This window comes from Hyperolius riggenbachi, chromosome 1, assembly GCF_040937935.1.
Source record: "Hyperolius riggenbachi isolate aHypRig1 chromosome 1, aHypRig1.pri, whole genome shotgun sequence".
In the NCBI taxonomy this organism is placed as follows: domain Eukaryota; kingdom Metazoa; phylum Chordata; class Amphibia; order Anura; family Hyperoliidae; genus Hyperolius; species Hyperolius riggenbachi.
In genome coordinates, this window is record NC_090646.1 from 123603700 (window position 1) to 123624675 (window position 20976).

Genomic DNA, 20976 nt, shown 5'->3' on the forward strand with positions numbered 1-20976 from the left:
TCTGTGCAATCCAAATGTATACAATATATAGCACGCTTTCCAGAGCCACAGATAATGCTCATCAGCTTTAAGTTCAAGGCAATCCCAGCTCACTTACTTGTGTGTGTGTGTGTGAGAGTGCTGCTGTCACTGCTCCATCCAGTGCTGGCTGCCTGCTAGCCTGTTCACACTCTCCCCCATGCAAGAAGCACCAGTCTCAGCAGCCGGAAGCTAATTCCAGCTCACAGCTCTCAACTCAGGAAATAATTCCCAGCCCCTCCTTCCCTCTTCCCTACTTCTTCTATGGAATGAATGGAAAGTTACCTTATCTGTGGAAGGCTGCTAGCCCCATCTGCTGCCCATCAGAGGCATAGCACAGAGCATGAGAACAGAATTTAGAAAATGATCAGAATCAGAGAATCAGAATCAGATTCTGTGCCTAGATGTAGAAAATCCTCAATATTTTTCTGAATGGACCATTTTACCTCCCAGATGAAGTATGTCTACACAACAAACACCTTATTAGGTGTAGTATTTTAACATGATTAATATTCACAATCCAGTAACGTGGCCAGGGCTGTGGAGTCTGTACAAAAATCATCCGACTCCAACTTCGACTCCTCCGTTTATGAAACCACCGACTCCGACTCCAGGAACCCAAAATGGCTCTAACTCCTTAGTCCAATACTTACCAGGGCTGTGGATTTGGTACAAAAATCGTCTAACGCCCGACTCCGAAGTTTATAAACCTCCAACTCTGACTCCAGGTATACAAAATTGCTCCGACTCCACAGCCCTGAACGTGGCCCCATCTTATGTACAAAATAATCGTCATATTGCAAGTGACAAAGTACTAAAAAAAAAAAATAGGTAAGAAAGAATGAGTCTGCACCGTTACCCTCTCTCAGATATATCCTTGAAGGGACTACTCCTCAAGTGTATTATTTATTATTATCTATGTACAGTATTTCTTTATTTCTCTATTACTATGTATTTCTATTTCTGTCACTCTATTTTACATCAGTACCTTTGTTTTTATTTAAAAAGCATATAAACCTCCGGCCCTCCAATGGCCATTGCTTAAAGGAATATTTAAGTAAAAAAAGAAAAAAAATTAAAAAAAAGAAAAGATTTAAAGGGACTCCGAGCTCAGCGAAAAAAGTAAAGTTGTACTCACCAGGGTCTTTCTCCAGCCCAGTGCTGGTCGGGAGGTCCCACGCCGGCGTCCTGGCTCCTCTCCTTCACCCCGCTCCGGTATGGCTGACAGGCCGCAGCCCGGGCGACACTCGGTGGAGTGTCGGGCTGCAGCTTCCGCGTATGACGCGGATTACGTCACACGCCGGCCGCCTCGCGTCATCACGGCGGCCGGCGTGAAAGTACTGCGCATGCGCGATTAAAGCGCGCATGCGCAGTACTTTCACGCCGGCCGCCGTGATGACGCGAGGCGGCCGGCGTGTGACGTAATCCGCGTCATACGCGGAAGCTGCAGCCCGACACTCCACCGAGTGTCGCCCGGGCTGCGGCCTGTCAGCCATACCGGAGCGGGGTGAAGGAGAGGAGCCAGGACGCCGGCGTGGGACCTCCCGACCAGCACTGGGCTGGAGAAAGACCCTGGTGAGTACAACTTTACTTTTTTTGCTGAGCTCGGAGTCCCTTTAAACTTACCTGGGGCTTCTTGCAGCCCCCTGGAGTTGTCCTGTGCCCACGACGCACAGGCCAGCAGTGGCAACCCCCACAAAGTTAGCCTGTCACCGGCTACTGCGCAATACAGAGCCTTGCGTACTGTGCATGCGCAGAACGCATCTAGCCATGGAAGCATGATAAGGGTGCGCATGGCTCTGGGGCCACGCATGCACCGTGGCCAGCAATTCGCCAGCTTTGTGTAGGTTGCCACTGCTGACCGGTGGGAATCAAGAACGTCCTGAGCAATTGGGAATTGGAGGAAGGAGAGGGAGAAAGGGAATCCTCACAGCCCGGATGTTGGGCGATATGCTTTTATAGCATTTACATCTTGTAAGTGCTATTTTAACAGCAATAAAACATTAATGCACCATAGAGCGCTCCTGGTTTATCTTGTTGTCCACCCGCTACTATGCAGTAACTCTCTGCTGAATACTTAAGGTGGCCACACATTTTACAAATTTTGTTTGATTTAACCCCAATTCAATTAGAGTGATCAGTTGTAGCAAAAAATGTAATTTTTTTCTTTTTTTTTTTTTCAATCCCATCCGATTTCCTGTTTTTCTTGATTTTTTTGAGATTGGACATGCTGGAAAATGCAGACCAACTTTTCCAAGAATTATATGGTGTGTGATGTACAGTATTGTCAAATTGTATTTAACCAGAATAAATTGCTTATAAGGGCTTGTTTCCACTGTTGCGACGCGATTTCGGCCGCATTCCGACGCTTGTAAAAACGCATGCGGATGCGTTTCCACATGCGTTTTTACCCGCGATTTCGCCTGCGATTTCGCATGGCAGGGTGCCATGCGAAATTAACCATGACACTGCCAGGGCTAAATAAAATTGAAAAAGGTGCGAAATCGCACGCGAAATCGCGGGTAAAAACGCATGTAACAAACGCATGCGTTTTTACTATTAAATACATTAGCGGCGATTCGCACGGATTCCCGACGCAGGCGAAATCGTTGGCTCTTTTGTGCGTTTTTTTCACGCTGAAAAAAACGCACCTCAACAACGCTACAGTGGAAACAGGCCCATCCACTTGCATTACATGTGCGGATCTGCATGCGTTGGACGCATGCAGATTCGCGATAGTGGAAACGAGCCCTAACTATTCAGTAGATACCAAACTTTTTTGTATAAACAACAAAAAAGATACAATTAGGAAAGTGTGAGTGTGTATATGTATATAATGAAAAGATGGAAAAAGTACACTATGGTATGTAATATGAAAATAATATATATAGAATTGTGTTTTTTTGTAGCTTTATCATACAATGTAACTGTATTGTACTTGTTTTATATTTCTAATTAATAAACATTAATCATTGAGTGTCTGTAGCACAATTAAGTGCGTTTATTCTATGAAAATGCAACATGATTATAAGTTGATTATTGAGTGAAAGGTTGCCAGGCCAGAAGGGTTTTCTATCCAACCAACTTTTTTGACATTTACAATCTTTGTTTCCCCCAAAATTGCAGCAATCTCGAGCACACAAGTGTGTTTGATCTAATTATTTCTTCATAACTTCACGCACCCTCCGCTCTGCCAACAAGATGAAGCTGGTTATTCCCAGGATACACTTAACATTTGGTGCTCGGGCCTTTTCCTATGCAGCCCCTACTCTATGGAACTCACTTCCACAATCAGTACGAGAGGCTCCTTCTCTGGACAGCTTTAAAAAAAAGGCTAAAAACTCACCTCTTTTCCCGAGCCTTTGAGACTGCATAATGCAGGGTCACAGCGCTTTGAGTCCCCAGGGAGAAAAGTGCTATATAAATATTATTGTTATTGTTATAACTTCCGATCAACCAAAAATTGGATCGGATTGGTCGAATTGAATAAAAAAATAAACATGTGTGGCCATCTTTATTCTTCAGCCCTACCTAGTGTGTCTACCTCCCCTCCCCTTAGATTGTAAGCCTCTGACAGGCTCCTCCCTTTCCTAGTGTAGTCTGCATGATCGTGTGCTCCTTTCCTATGACCACTTTTTACTTGTATTACTAGACATGGCTAACCAACTCAAATTGCATGATCATGTATTTTGTTCCCCGTTTGCCTTGTATAGCTCTGTCCTATGTTGTATAACCTTGTTACATCTGTCATCCCTTGTATCCAACCCTGGGACGCCCATTGGGTGGGGTGAGGCAGGTTCCCCAGACGGCGCCAAGTCCAGGTGTGTGTGGTGGGGGCTGGAGGTGGTAGCAGCCAGGAAGGGGGAGCAGCGAGCATAGAGTTGGGAAGGGGGGTCAGGACCCCCCCCCCCCACCTGGGGCTCCCCCTTCTGTGCTCCCCCTCCAGTTTTTTGCTCAAAATTTAATTACGGTCAGCCAGGCAGCGGGGAGAGCAATGACTCACCTACTTCCTGGATCCCGCACTGCGTTCCACCGCTCTTGTCACTTCCTGCAATGCCCCCACTGTACTTCAGTTAATAAACACTTTAGAATATTTTAAACCTCTAATAATTCTATACACTGGGTGAAGTTCCCATTCACCAATTGAAGAGCCATTATCAATGAGATGCCTGCTGTCACTGCCATAAAGAAAGTAACACATCCATTCGTAAAGGGGGGGCACCTTTAGGAGCCATGGTTACTATCCCTGCTAAAAAATTTGAACTTCTCTCTCACAACTATGGCTGGAGGACTTGGATTGTGGAAATGAGTTTCAATTGTAAATTTCCATGCAAATTAACCAGCAGCTACAGGGCTTCAAGTGGATGAAAAGTTAAGGTGCCCATACATTTAGTGATGAATGGGCAGATCAACCATGAGAGAGATCCTGCTCTGATCAGAGAGAGACCTGTTGCCTGCCCATACACCACAGACCAATTCTTGATAGAAATCAGCTTGACATCTATCAGGAATTGGGCAAGTGACGCCGACTCCGCCACCTGCCCCCAAATGTAAATGTCACCCCCAGTGCCCATACAGTGTAAATTCTTACCAGTCCCACTGGTGCAACTACTGGCCTCATCAGTGTCCGTTGTTATCTTGGGGCGTGTAAGGCCACACATGCGTCTGGTGCAATACGGGGGTGTTAGTAGAGAAGGCCGAGAGTCGCAACAGCGAGTAAGCTGAGAATTTACACTGTATGGGCACCGGGGGTGGGCTGTTCGGACATTTTAAACTTGGGGTGACAGTGGCCGGGGTCCATTGAGTATGTTGACTGTCACTATACCAAACATGTTGCTCAATCGCTACATTAGACTGATTTCGGACCAAAACCGGTTGAATCATACATTAGTAAGTTAAACAAGCTGCACAATTGCTAGATGTAAGGGCACCTTCAGAAATGAATCTAATCTCTTTCAGCTTGAAGACAAGATATCCTAGATAGATCACCCGCTATATCTGTAATTGCTTTGTAAAGTAGAGGCAATATTATGAAAATTCCGTATGCAAATTTATGAGGCCTTTAAGTGGACCAATTGAATTCTGTCAAGGTAGAATTTGATTTTTTTTTTTTGCAGATAAATTGTATAGTCTTGCATCAACTCAGGATAATTTGCATCTAAATGACTATCCACGCTTTAAATTTATACACAAAAACATTCATCTTACCTGATGAATGCACTATACAACACATACTGCTGGGCAACTGGATAAAACCAATGTTCTCATAGCTTCTTTTTCTTCCACTGCTGACTAGAATAAAAATACAAAGATAACTGACTGGATGAGGACACATAAGTAAACGTATTGATTTCTAACTGCAGACACCAATAGTGTTGGATAAAATGACAGAATAGCCTACAATTCTTGGCAAAATGTGGATAAAAACAGAATGCAGCGATTTGCAAGTCGCTTAAACCTTGCACTTAATTACAAATAGTACATATCAAATGTTGAAACCGAGAAAGTTTATTTGTTTATGAAAAAAGAAATGGCCATTTTGAATAGGATTAAAGCAACATAAAAAAAAAAAAAGAGGGAACAGGGGAAACACAAAAAGTGGTGTAAAGCTAAAATGAAAAGTCCTGATGGGACCAGTCACAAATAAGTAGCTATATGGCAACAGGTTAGTAACAGGATTGTGAAAAAGGCCATCCCAGAGAAGGAGAGTCCCTCAAAAATACAAATGGGAAGGGGAACATCAATCTGTAAAACGCTTTGCAGGCAAATAGTGCAGCCAAAAGAATGTGGGGATTTTATCATCTATGGTAGCCAATATTATTAAATGAAATCTGTGAGAATCTTCCAGAGGCTTCCTACGTCCTCCTCCAGACCACAGATCTAGTGCTGGACCCTCTGGAAGTTTGTGAAGGAGCTCCTGTCCGTGAAGAGCACCGAAGCACTGCACAGTAGCCCAGAGTCACTTGGGCTTGGCGGAAATGCTTGACAAAAAGCCCTTGTTGACAAGGTTCTGGGTTTCCAGTGCTGGATTGCTGGAGGTGAGGGGGACTGGGGAAGCCTATGGACTATCCCCCTACTGAGGCAAGTACCAATTTGAGGCACTTTTTTCCCTTCAGATACACTTTAAGGAGAAACCATAACTAAAAATTGAACTTCATCTTAATCAGTAGCTCTGTATGGCTGATTTTGTGGTGAAACCCCCTCCCACAGTGCAATGTCAGCGCCTCACAGCACTGAGGTACTGACATCACATCACCATGGGAGCCTTGTTGCATTGTGGAAAATAACAGCTGTTCCCAACTGCCAAAAATGCAAGCAGCAGCTACTTCCAGTGACATCACCTGCCAGCAGTAAAAATGTCACCATGTGATAAATGTCAGAATGTAAATCAGAGAGAGGAAAGATTTTACAATTGGCAAAAACTGACTAAATCCTTTATACATAATTATTGTAAAAAATGAAGCACTTTTTTTTTAAATTACATTATTTTCACTGGAGTTCCTCTTTAAGGGCCCTTTTCCACGGGCAGCTAAATTGTGCGCTCAGTAAGCAGTTACCAAGCAGCAACAAGCTGTTGTGAGAGTTTGACAGTCTTTCCGAACGGTTTACACGTAGATGTGCCGTACATCTCTTTCATGTCACTATCCTACTGGACTCCCCTTTGGTGAGTCTCTGCGACCTCAGGATATCTACTATATTCCGGAGCAATCTGTGGTGTGCAACATCGCTGGTGAAACTACACCATTTGAAAGTTCTGCGGACCATCTATCAAACTAGTTTACAACCTTATAATGTGGGTTGTTGGAATCGGATAAGCCTTGCTTATTTACCTTTGCGTTCAAAGATCCTGTATACCAGAAAATGACAAAAGCTGTATTACTATAGACCTGCGCTGACTTTATATATTCATTGCTTGTGTGGACTTTTGGACATTGTCCTTCTCGGCTGCGGTCGCCTTCTGCCTTGGCGCTGACACTTGTTGTCCATTTCTACTATAACCATAAATAAAAAATGCTACACCAAAACGCTCCAACAATCGCTAGGCATGATTCGAAAATCGCCAGGCACATGTCTAGAAAAAACACTTCTGAAAGCGATGAGTGTTTGCGATTACGCTAGCGCTTTTAGTTGTGCACCGGCCCTAACAATTGCGTTTGAGCTCTGCAGCAGTGCTTTCTGCTGCTGCCTGGTGTCCGATCAGTATATAGAGCACACATGTCAAACTCTGGCCTAAAGGCCAAATCTGGCCCTCAGAGCCATCAGATCAACAGAAGTGGCAGAGGATGGGTTACTTTTGAAGTGACAAAACTGGCCATTTTGGAAAGGTGGTCAACAATCAAAGATCGAATTGAAATCCTTAGAATCAGGTAGAACAACAAAGTTATCGAGGGTCACACTCCAGGGGTGAAGTGGGACAGTGTTTTAAGTAACATACCAAGGCGCAGTTCTGGGTTGCTTTCTACAGACAAATACAAAGCAAGAAACAATATATTTTGTAATCATCATGGCTACATAAAAGTTCTTGGAGGACATAGAAGGTAGGAACACACTAGGCAGAAACGCTCCAGGCCGCCATGGATGGTGGGGAATGAAATCATTTGGCTGGAAGCTGAATTATTGTGTTTTAACCCTCTGGGCGATACAATAAGATCGCCCAGGAGGGGGCGCAGCTACATGATAGCCGCTGCCCAGCGGCATTCCCCCACCCACTCCGATCGCCTTCGGCGATCAGAGTAAGCAGGAAATCCCGTTCAGAACGGGATTTCCTGCTGGGCTTCCCCGGTCGCCATGGCGACCGGGCGGGATGACGTCACCGACGTCGTGACGTCAGAGGGGGTCCCGATCCACCAATCAGCGCTGCCTGGCACTTATTGGCAGGCTGCGCGGCACGGCGGCGGATCGGCGGCGATCGGAAGTTACACGCAGCTAGCAAATCGGCCCACCAGGGCCTGAGAACTCCTCCTGCGCGACATACCCCGAGCTCAGCTCGGGATTATTGCTCAGGAGGTTAAAAGTAACTTCAGCTCCGTCTTCTGACAGCACCGGAGTTACTCTGTGTGCGCTGCTATAGCTGTAATTCCTATTACAGCCTATGGTGGTGGCGGCAGCTGCGCCGAAATCTACCTGTGCTGTAATGAAAGCGCTCGCTTCACGCAACGCCTAGTGTGTTCCCAGCTTGAGAGTCTTGAACATACCAAAATGCCCAGCCAAATGTACATCAGACAGTATTAAAATGCCAGAACTCAAGTATTCTTAAAGCGGAATATAACCCTGCATTTCAACTTTGCTCTAAAACATTATTTACAGTATATGATATGCAACCAGCATGTTTTTTTTTTACTAGACCAGCATTGGAGGGGTTACACAGGGGAGTTCCTGGAGAGAACTGCAGACGCATCCGAAGCTGACATAGATACATTTTGTTTACATAAATGTATCTAAGTGTGGCATGTGACTCACTCTCTCTGACTGAGAAGGAGCTGGAGGACAGCCAAAGAGTGTGTAACATTTCTCACTTGTTACATTCTATTTAGTTAAATGTATCTATCTGAACTTCTGCATATCTCTCCATGGAACTTTAAACCTCTGTGTTTAACCCTTCCAATGCTGGTCTAGTAAAAAAAAAATATGCTGGTTGCATATAATATGCTGTAAATAATGTTTTAGAGCAAAGTTGAAATGCAGGGTTATATTTCGCTTTAAGGACAAAAAAAAAGTATTTTCATGCAGAAGTCCACATTGATTAATTAGTCTTAGCTGTGGACTGGCAGAGTAGGCAGCAGTCGAAACCATAATTTAAGAGAGCAGATCAGCTTGAATAGCCGACAAGTATTTAGCAGAGAGGAATGTAATAGGAGGACTTACTGAAGGAGCTTCTAAAAAGGGAGTGCATCTGCTTTGCATTTCTTGACGATGGGTCAATTGGTAATGTGGGATTGAAAACGTGATAAGAGGAACATTCACCTTCCTTCATAGGGTCTAAGTTATTGAGCTGTGCATAGGTAGTCCAAGTTTTTGTGGTTTGTGTATATGAGGATTGGATCAACTATGCCTTGGCTCAATCCTCGCCTTATATTAGATGTCAATCTGTGATGTTTTCAGGAAACCTTTAGAACATTGCTACCGTGGTAAGAGTGGGCTCTTGCAGGGCAACAGCTTTTAAGCAGATGGGGGTCTTCATATGATAGTTCTACAAGGCTCTATGGGCCAATACCCTAATGAGGAGTGAACTACTTTGCTGCAAGTGAATACCAGGTCATAGCCCCTGGGATTGCCCCACCAGATACAGTGAAAATGAAAAAGTCCACACTTGGTGAGAATAAACAAGACTGGAGGTAGAACTTAGCATCCAGTAAGCTGAATTAGGTACAGATCAGGAGTCAGGGCAAGCTGTCAGGCAATCATGGGTGAGAGAACTAGCAAACAGATCAGGGTACGCAACAAACAGGAGTAGTCTATATTCACTTAGAGGTCGAGGAAGGCAGCAATTCAAGAGCAGAGTCAGGTAGAAACTAAGGGTCCTTTTACACTTAAAGGAATACTGCAGGGGAGGGGGGGGGGGGGTCGGGGGAAAATGAGTTGAACTTACCTAGGGCTTCTAATGGCCCCCGCAGACATCCTATGAAAACCACTGCGCCTGCGTTGCCGTGTCCTCGCTTCTACTGATGTCACCAGGAGCGTACTGCGCAGGCCTAGTATGGCGTAGTACGCTCCTGGTGACATCAGCGGGAGCGAGGACACGGCAATGCAGGCGCAGTGGTTTTCAGACTTTAAAGCCTGAAATTCCAGAAGTGAACCGGAGGCGGGGCCAGAGCAGCGGTGAGTGGCTGCGCGGGCACATGATGTCTGTGGGGGACCATTAGAAGCCCCAGGTAAGTTCAACTCATTTTCCTTCGACCCCCTACAGTATTCCTTTAATCAGTTGCTCTCAGTTATAACTGAAAGACTACTGATTTTCAAAGTAATGCCCATGTTTTACTATGGCTCAGTTACCACTATACGCATTTTAGCTGAAAGCTGTTTCACAATGCACTGCTATGGAGTAAAAAAAAAAAAAAACAACAACACGTACTAACGCATGCCAACGCTTTAAGTGTAAAAGGGCCCTTGTCTTGTCAACAAGTCATAACTGTTTTGGTGGAATCACTGCCACCAGAGGACCTAATTAATATCACACATGTGATCGATTTGTACAATAAACACTATGTAGATTGGTTTTTTTTATGAAAGGGAATGGCAGGTTTCCGATAAAGATCTCTGGTCTGATTAATGACAGTATAAGGGTTTGAAATATCGATCTTCTTAAAGAGACTCCGTAACAAAAATTGCATCCTGTTTTTTATCATCCTACAAGTTCCAAAAGCTATTCTGATGTGTTCTGGCTTACTGCAGCACTTTCTACTATCACAGTCTCTGTAATAAATCAATGTATCTTTCCCCTGTCAGACTTGTCAGCCTGTGTCTGGAAGGCTGCCAAGTTCTTCAGTGTTGTGGTTCTGCTATGAACTCCCCCTTTCAGGCCCCTCTATGCACACTGCCTGTGTATTATTTAGATTAGGGCAGCTTCTCTCTTATCTTTTACAAGCTGGATAAATCGTCCCCTGAGCTGGCTGGGCTTTCACATACTGAGGAATTACAGACAAAGGCAAAGCTGTTTGCAGGAAGAAACGAGCAGCCTGAAACTTCAGTGCATGAGAACTGCAGGGGGAAAGAAACACAAATGATCTCTTGAGATTCAAAAGGAAGGGTGTATACAGCCTGCTTGTGTATGGATGTATTTTCTATGTGTGGACATACTGTACATCAACCTACTTCCTGTTTTGGTGGCCATTTTGTTTGTTTACAAACAAACTTTTTAAAACTGTTTTTAACCACTTTTAATGCGGCGAGGAGCGGCGAAATTGTGACATAGGGTAATAGGAGATGTCCCCTAACGCACTGGTATGTTTACTTTTGTGCGATTTTAACAATACAGATACAGATTCTCTTTAAAAACAATCAAAACAAATTCAAACAGCTCTGCATTTTTTCTCCTTCCAATGGGAGAGCAGGTAATGTGTCCAGGACATAAGAGTTGCACAGAGAAACAGTAGGACCCTACAGAAACCTCACCACAAAAATATAAGGAAAATACAAATAGCCTTTATTTATCCATATCAGAAAATGTTTTTAAAAAACATATGCTAAAAACAATGGCACAGCAGGATGTGTACAATATATAATATTAAATTACTACGATAAATAATGCCCTCACAATGCTAAACAACCACACAAAGTATGTGTGGAATTAAATAGTAATAGTCCCTGTCCACAGGTAAGAACAGAGCAGTGAAAGTGCTGAAGTGAATAAGAAGTCAAAAAATAAAACAAATGCAAGCAAAAATACCAAACCGCCCTGTCTAAAGGGTGACAGGGTGACAGGAAAGATACCCAGTATGGAGATGGTCCATGTAGGGACCAAGGGTGCATGCCCGGAAGAAGCCGCTATTTGCGGCGAATCGCGACGGCTATTGGCACGCACGCCCTCCTCTCTCTCCACATCGGGAAGCAGCTCATTTTGCGCACATCATTGTTTACTTTGCTGCGATCCTCGCAGCCTTAAGCACTTATCCCTCAGTGCACTGCACCCTTGGTCTCTACACGGACCATCTCCATACTGGGTATCTTTCCTGTCACCCTTTAGACAGGGCGGTTTGGTATTTGGTATTTTTGCTTGCATTTATTTTATTTTTTGGCTTCTTATTCACTTCAGCACTTTCACTGCTCCGTTCTTACCCGTGGACAGGGACTATTACTATTTCATTCCACACATACTTTATGTGTGGTTGTTTAGCATTGTGAGGGCATTATTTATCGTAGTAATTTATTTTTACATATTATATATTGTACACAGCCTGCTGTGCCATTGTTTTTAGCATATGTTTTTTAAAAACATTTTCTGATATGGATAAATAAAGGCTATTTGTATTTTCCTTATATTTTTGTGGTGCGGTGTCTGTAGGGCCCTACTGTTTCTCTGTGCATTACATTGTGTTTCTTGGCCTTTCTGCACGCAATTGGATTCATTTTTTGCTCCATACTATGATAGCCCAGTATTATAACCAATAGGATGGTGCTTGTCCAATCCCTGTGTTAACAGGACATAAGAGTTTTCAGAAATTCTGAAGCTGTGTCCACCCTTCGAGATACCTTATTCTTGGGCCTGGTTCACACATACATCTGCACATTTCCAGTCCAGTCCTGTCTGCTTTGCATTGTTTTTCTAACCTGACTGGACATGAAAATGTACACCTTTTATGTAAGAAAACACCCATAATATCTACAAACCTAATACAAAACGGACAGGACAAGACCAGGCCGAAAATGTACAGATTAATGTGTGAACACATCCATAGAAACACATGCAAAACTGAAACCAACTGTCAAAACCTGACAGGACTGGACACCTTTTTATGTATCAACCAAGTCTAACTGACTATGTAACAGAAAAAGAAAATGCATTTTATCACGATAAAGGTGTGCCCGTATCATTTTTCATTTTTTTCGATTAGATAATTTAGTTTGATTATTCCGTTATTTCGAATATAAAGATTTTTCCAACATGTCCAATCGGATTTTTATCGAAAAAAATGGATAATCGTTTTTTTATCTTGATTAAAAAAAAAGAAATTTCTTCACCACTTTCATTTGTTTGTTTTGGTTGAAAAAAACTAGGAAAATCCAATGTTTTTATTGTACTGTGTATGAGTACCATAACTGAAACAAAAATAGTTAAGCTTATCAGATTCTTGTGCATTTTGCCACAAGTGGAAAATGCTCCCCACCACACCAGCCATTGATTTGAATGTCCCACTATAGAATTGTAATTTTTTTTTCATGCTCATTCGCAATTTTTTTTACTGAGATTTAAAATTGGACAGCTTTCTACTTTTTTTCCAAATTCCACACTCTCGAATTAAAAAATATTTTGCTGCAATCTGAAAAAAAAAAAATCAAACACGATCTAGGAGCAAAAGCAGAGCGTCGCAAACCCAGAAAGCACCCACTAAATCATCGCTCAGTTCCGTGTGCTCCCTGCCTTTCATCTTCATATCTCTTTGGCATGCCCCCCAACAGTCCCGAATCCTTCGGGACTGTCCCGATTTTGGGGGGCTCTCCCACTATCCCGGTATGACCCCCCCTCAAAAAAAACTTTATGGTAGGCGTGACTAGGGTGTGTGTTGGGGTGTGGCCTAAGTCTCCCGATGTCTAATTTAAAAATGTTGGGAGGTATGCTTCGGCCATACATGTCCCAGTGCTTAGTTTACAGATTGTGGTTACTGATGCCTCAGTCTATAAGAAGATGGAGTTTCCAGCCTGAAAAAGAGTTTATTCTCCAAGGGCTTGACCCATGGAAGCACTGGTAAAGCTGGCAGTCACAAGACTTTTATCATTAGGTGCTGAGAAGGCTCGAAAACTAGAGCAATGTACAGTGAACAATTTTCAGTCTGTACACAGGTTATATTATGTTCTCACTTAGATACAAACACTGCTTATTTGTATAAAAAAAAGGGAGGGCACAAAGCAGACTGGCAACACTCCTTCCCAGAAAATATTATTGGAGAGAGGAAGAGAGTCAGCCTGAGACATGCCCACCCTCCCCTAGGGGGCAGTGGGAAGCAGGCAAGTGCAGGACGTACATATGTACGTGTGGCCGGTGAGCTGGGCACCAGGAGAGCCTTACGACAGCTCTCCCTGCTGCTGTGAAACTTCACGGTGCATTAAATAAATACTATTCCACCTCTTGAGTTGTCGCAACTCGGAAGGAGATGTAATTTGGGGTCCAGCAACCGCCGGAGCCCCAAATTACCCTTACGTGCCCCGCACAGCATTACATTGCTGCTATGGGGCACCTGGTTTTGGCCACATGCTTTAAAGTCTGGGCTGGGCTATTTCCCTTCCAGAAGACAATGCAGGTTTGCATTGCAAACTCATCCTTGTAATCACAGACACTGTGGTGTTCATGCTTCTGGCCTATAGATAGCACTGTGATTTTACTGAGATAGTACTGTGATACTGCATGTTTGCATGGGATCTATCTATCTATGCTGTTCTAGATTTGTTGATTCTTGTTCTGCCTGCCAGTGTACTGTATACTGGAGATACAAAGCAAAGCATGGCTTAATGTAAAGAGCTGCAGTAACTTGTAAATAAACCTAGTTCGAGTTATTCTGTATCCGTGATTACTGAACACAACAGACAGACATGAATTATACAGGCTATGTTGTCTCGTAAGTTTATGCACTGATTGTACAATTAGTACAGAACCAGCACTGGTGAGAAAACATTATGACCATGGTTACTGTGGAGGAGTACTTCAGCATCTTTAAGTGTTTGTGGCTGATTCCATTACATTTCCCTACACCAATGCATAGACTAGTGTAAGTTTGCTGATATGGTTTTGCAGGCATGCAGCGAAAAAAATTTCCAACATTTCATAAGAAAAGGAAATTTGACACGATGAATAAAATTTATGAAAAAAAGTGCATTAGGATGCATGCAGTAATTGCTGTCTGCAAGTACTACATCTATCTGCTGCACTGGTCCAGGATCTCTTCATCAATGGGTTTCAACTCCTAACATACTTTAGGCATTACATTCTGCTAGATTCTTTTTTGCAGCAGAATGGCAAGAAGAAGCTCATAGCTTAGGTAGCACAAAAAGTCTTCCTGGGACTTTCAACAGGACCAACAGGTATATAAACACATCATCCTAACAATGGAACTCAGAAAACAGCCTGCATTAATCCCTTTCCGACCGAAGGTGGCAGCCCCAAGACCACTTAATGCCGAAAGGCGTAAATAGCGGTGGGCGGAGATTAGCGGGATCATGCACGCCGATGCACACGCATCTCCGCATGAGCTTCGTCAACAGTCTGCCAGCTAGCAGACTGTTAGACGTCTATTTACATTGTACAGCGCTGCGATCTATGGCAGTGCTGTACTGGGGACAGCCGTCTCACTCAGCTGTCCCCTGGAGAGGCTCTGATCGCCATACACTCTCATAGGCTGATGCCTATGAGAGAGGATTGCCTTGATTGGCTGACAGGGGGAGAGAGGGAGGGAGGGGAGAAAAAAAAGTAAAAATAAATAAATAAATAAAAAAAAAAAATACTTTTTACTAAAAATAAATTTATGAAAAAAGAAAGGAAAGCCTGCAGCAGCGATCAGAGCCCACCAACAGAGAGCTCTGCTGGTGGGCAGAAAAGGGGGGGAGCGGCAATTCATGTATGGGCTGTATCATATGGCCCTGCAGCGAGCTATGAAAGCTACAGAGCACTTTCTTTTTAAAAAATAGCCTGGTCACTGGGGAGGGGGGGGGGGGGGGGGGGGACTAAGCCTGTGATCCTGAACTGGTTAAGCTTGTACAGTTTCAGCTCTGTATATGAGAATGAGGTTTTGTCTTGTCTGTTTTACCTGACTCTTCTTTGGTACATTGCCACAAAAATGAAGTTGCAGGGCATGCTGGTTTTTTTTTTGCTTCTTTACTTTCCCCTCAGACTTAACTAATGCAGCCTGGTTAGCTGAACCCTCTTTCCCTCCTGTTTTCCCCTCCTACACCTCTGTTCCTCTCTGATTGGCCAATATTTCTCGTGCTGAGACAATGCCTGAAGACCGGGAGGAGGGCGGGCAATGCATACACAATCAGGCTGAGGAGAGTAAGGGAGGAAATGACTTTAGGATTGGCTTCAAGATAGAAAGTTAAAATGGAGAAAAAAAATTTACCATAGAAAAATTACTAAAATTAAAACGTGGACAGGGCAATAGATGTGTTATGTAAGTAGAGCAAGTATTTATCTACTTATATATGTTTTTTTTCATGAGATCGTATGGCTGACAGCACCTCTTTAAAAGACAGGTACTAGGTAATAGTAGAAAAAAAAACGAGATCTATTTACCTGGGGTTTCCTCCAGCCCCTGGCAGCTCATCTGTCCCTCGTCACAGCTCCGTGTCCCCTCCATTCCAGACCTTCTGCACCTGCGCAAGCTCGCTCGCATGGCCAGAAACGTTCTGTGCAGAATGCTCCAGAACTACTGCGCCTGTGTGCAGCCACACAGGTGCAGAAAATGCACACCTGTTGAGGTCTTCTGTGCATGCACAGTAGACCCAGACTGACGCGACTGAGCAAGTTACCGGGGCTGATCGCGGTTGAACAGCAGACCGCGGGAGGCCGGCGTGGAACAAAGACATGTTTATACTGCTGGAGGAAGCCACAGGTGAGTATCAAATCATCTTTTTATGACAGCTCTGGTTTACTTTAAAGTGAACCTGTACTGAGTAAAATTATTTAAAATAAACACATGAGGTAACTTCAAATGAACATTACATAGTTACCTTGCCATCATTTCCTCTGAGAAGCTCACCATTTTCTTCTGACAATAATCCCTTCCAGTTCTGACATTATTTTGTCAGATCTGAAATATATCAGTTGCTGTCAGTTATAGCTGACAGGAAAACTGATGTACCAGGTAATGACCATGTTTCCCTATGGCTAGAGTGGGCGATGTTACAGTTTAACTGTGTGCTGACCAGAAAGCGGTTATGGGTAATGGCCATTTGCAAAATTGAGGACGAAAAATTCCCTTGATCATCGTGAACAAACAGGATGCGGGACAGGAGAAAGACACTGAGGAGTAGACTACATGGAAGGTAAGTATGACTTGTGTATGCTTATTTTGACTTTTAATTTTCAGTTCAGGTTTTCTTTAAGTCGTATATCGTCACCATAAAAATCAAATTTCAACAGAAACTGGTCTGAGTGTATTAAGTGATAAAGATGCTAATCCTGCATTCAAAACTTTCAAAATGTTTTCGGCTGTTATGATTTGGAGTTATCATATACCTTAGGAGCACTGGCTCTTTAGTAGTCGGTGCCAAAGAATTGCATGCTGGGGGTTCTTTTTTATCTATAATCTATTTCTCCTCTTCCCTTTATTTCCCTGCCAGCTGCTTATCTGAAACCTAATCCCCTACTCACTTGTGTTTACAAGCAAGGCTGAGGTGACTCAGCGATTGGAGGAGACAAGAAAAAAAGTAAAGGGCAGAAATGACATCACGAGTTAGCCTTTACTGTGGGCAAAAGACATGGACCCCACCAGGAACAGAATTCTCGTCATTTACTATATAACATTCACTGAAATCAAAACGTGGACAGTACAATACATGTGTTATGTAAGTAGATCAATTATTTATCTACTATATATATGTGTTTTTTTTTTTCCTGGAATAGTATGGCTGATCCTATTGCCCCAAAAATGGTACAGGCAGTGCTTTGCTGAGCGGATCGGAAACAAACCGCTCAAATGTGAACACTCTCATAGGTAATCATTGCACAAACACTTTTAAGGCATTTTTTAAAATCACCGGCACTCAAAAAAAAACCCCGCAAAACGCCCTAGGTGTGGACAAGCCCTTAAAGCGATTTGCAATTTTCCTATACCTTGCATTGATGCACAAACGCTCAGAAAATTGTGCAGGACCCATGTTTGCAAATAGAAAGAAAGCTCATCGTGCATGTGAGAACACTCACATTGGATTTCATTACACAAGCGCTTTTACAGAGCTTTTAAAAACACTAACACTTTTAAAAAGGTTTCAAGCACTCATAGGGCTTGATTCACTAAGACAAATAGCATGCCTTATCAAAGTTAAGGTGCCTTATCAGAGTTAGCGTGCCTTATCAGAGTAGCATAGCAAGTGCTGAAAACTTATGCCTGCTAATTGGCAATGACGAGAGCTCCACTCGTCCTGCCCTGAGCCCCTGCGGGTCCAATCACTTTAGAGGACATTATCCCCGCACTTTGATTAGCCCAATAGGCTGCCTGTCACTTGACATGCACAAACAACCTCAAGAATCAGAATTCCCACTCTGAAGTCATAATTGACGAAATCAAAATGAATCACTGCTTCACTGTCCAGAAACTCTTTATTCTATCAAATGTACATGATCAAAAACAATGTTAAAAACAAGGCATGGTCACCTGACATCCATAAGTCTGTATACAGACTAATAATAAATAGGCAAGGCTCTATAGTTCCTATTATGAAGATTAATATACAACATAATAATGAACTATCCCAAATGTCTAGGATTACTAATGGCATAAACAGTATACATATAATATAACTATAAAATGTGCGATCTCTCAAGAACAAATTGCAAAAAATAAAATAAAAATAAATATTCATCGGTATCACATGGTGCTGGTGTAAGGGAGATAACACTATAGAAAAAAGCCCAAAAAGTATTTAGAGTGAAGCATACCAATGAAAGTGCTAGTGCAAAACGATAGCCAATATCTTGGGTGCGAACCTATACAGCGTATCCACCAAGAATATAATGCAACAGATATTATCAATAAGTATTATAGAGGAAATACCACTTCTGCAGTGAATAGGAGCAGGAACCGAAGTGATGAGAGACGCAGAGTAGTGAGAGTCTTACCCAGTAGCAAGTTGGATGGCCGGACCACGCTGGCACTAGGCGCGTTAGCATAACTAGCTTAGCTCGAAAACTCCGTCACAGAAGCTGCCTCTGATGGAGCTACTGCTACTGGGTAAGACTCACCTGCTACTTGGTAAGACTCACTACCCTGCGTTTCTCATCACTTCACATTGGTTCCTGCTCCTATTCACTGCAGAAGTGGTATTTCCTCTATAATACTTCTTATGGATACTTTCTGTTGCATTACATTCTTGGGGGATACGCTGTATAGGTTCGCACTGGCACTTTTTGTCTATATTGGCCATCTTTTTACACTAGCACTTTCATTGGTATGTTTCACTCTAAATACTTTCACTTTTTGGCATTTTTCTATGTTGTTATCTCCCTTACACCAGCACCATGTCATATCTATGAATATCTATGAATATTAACAATATTGCACAGATCTATGTATATTCTTTCTGAATTTTTATTGTATGCTTTACTGAAAATAGTTTTATATTTATTTCAGTTTTAGCTATATATATATATATATATATATATATATATATATATATATATATATATATATATATATATATATATATATATATATATATATATATATGAGATTCATACATACCTGGGGCTTCCTCCAGCCCCATAAGCCCGGATCGCTCCCACGCCGCAATCATCCTCTTCCTCTATCGCCGGTACCGGGTCCCGTCACTTCCGGCGGACGCGACCAATTATCCGCATACACAGGGGCTCCCTCCATACCCTTACACATGCGCCTGCGCAGTAAGGCGCCACACGCGTAAGGATAAGCAGAGAGCACCAGTGATGCGGAAAATTGGCTGCGTGCTTCCGCCGACTGGCCGAAAGTACAGGACCCGGTACCGGCAAATACAGGCAGCGGAGGACGGTGGCGTGGGAGCGATCCATGCTTATGGGGCTGGAAGAAGCACCAGGTATGTATAAAATCTTTTACCTTCTCAGCTCTGGTTCTCTTTAACTCTAAGGCACCTTAACTCTAAATAAGGCATGCTATTTGTCTTAGTGAATCAAGTCCATAGTGTGAACAAGCCCTTACTGTGTGTGTGTCCAGAGTAATGAATCAGCCTGAGCAGCAAGAGTGAAACTGTTTCCCAGAATGCTTTGTGGTTGGGGAAGCTTGTGCTGCGGTGAGGAGGTACATTAGGGACGGGGCTTAGTTATAGAATTTGAGAGGTTAACCAGTTCAACCTTTCTGGACGAGCTTTCTCGTCCAGAAAGGCACTGCTGCTTTCAATGCGTGGTGCGCGCGATCGGGCGCGCACACCCGCCGCTAGCCCCCCGATCAGTGAATGGGAATATAATTCCCATTCACCGATCTAACTTCCCCGCAGAAATACCGACGCCTTCTCTCCAGAGAGCGTGGTATTTCTGCCCCCAGGAAACAACTCCTCTGAATTTTGGTTCCTGGATGCGAGATCGTTCGCATCCAGGACTTTTCTCACTGTGGCCATCTTGTGGCCAAATAGTAAACTGCACCCACATACATTTTTAATTAAAGAATTTGCTTATTTTACATGTAAAATAAGCAGTTTCCCTCCCACACCAAAAATTACCCACATACATTTTTTTATTAAAAAATAAAAAAAATACAATTAAAAAAAAAAAAAAAACAACATAAATAGTTACCTAAGGGTCTAAACTTTTTAAATATACATGTCAAGAGAGTATGTTGTTATATTATTTAAAATTATAGGCTTATAAATAGTGATGGACGCAAATTGAAAAAATGCACCTTTATTTCTAAATGAAATATCGGCACCATAAATTGTGATAGGGACATCGTTTAAATGGTGTAATTAACGGGACAGATGGGCAAATAAAATACATGGGTTTTAATTACGGTAGCGTATATTAATTTCAAACTATAATGGCCAAAAACTGAGAAATAATGAATTTTTTTCATTTCTTTCTTAATCTTCCTGTTAAAATGGATTTAGAAAAAAATAATTCTAAGCAAAATGTAGCACCCAAAGAAAGCCTAATTATTGGCGGAAAAAACAAGATATAGATCAATTCATTGTGATAAGTAGCAATAAAGTTATAGGCGAATGAATGGGAGGTGAACGTTGCTCGGATGCATGAGATTTTCGGCACTGCGGCGCTGAACCGGTTAACCCTTTCATTACTCAAATTCAGCAAAGCATTATATTTTTATTTCCCCTTGTATATGCTGGTGTGTTCAATCTAAAGTTCAGGTTTGCTAAGGCTCATGCTGGAAACAGCAGTGTTACCACATGCTTGTTGTGTGAATGGTGGCATGTTGCCCAGCCTTTGTTTTTAGATCTACAGGGTCGACAGTGCCCTCCAATCTGTTTTCATGAGGAGGCTTGTTCTGACATTGAGGTTTAAATTATTGCACTGCAGAAATACTTTTTTTTTTTGATGCAACACATTCAGACCCCTGCAGTTTATCGCCATCTTCTTTTTCACACCCCTTG

At 42.8% G+C, this 20976-nt stretch overlaps 1 protein-coding gene across 14 annotated transcripts in view; it reads right to left on the reverse strand.

Moving 5' to 3' along the window:
• Nucleotides 1-20976, reverse strand: part of APBB2 (amyloid beta precursor protein binding family B member 2) — a 487722-nt gene that overhangs the window by 452747 nt on the left and 13999 nt on the right. For 10 of the 14 annotated variants that reach the window (XM_068278493.1, XM_068278494.1, XM_068278495.1 and 7 more), the window contains one exon: nt 5227-5310. The exons of 2 other annotated variants lie outside the window; for them this stretch is intronic. The gene's annotated coding sequence lies outside the window, so the exon portion shown is untranslated. Of the gene's footprint in view, nt 1-97; nt 194-5226; nt 5311-20976 lie in introns of those variants that run through there. 2 more of the 14 variants (XM_068278496.1, XM_068278499.1) reach the window with 2 other exon arrangements.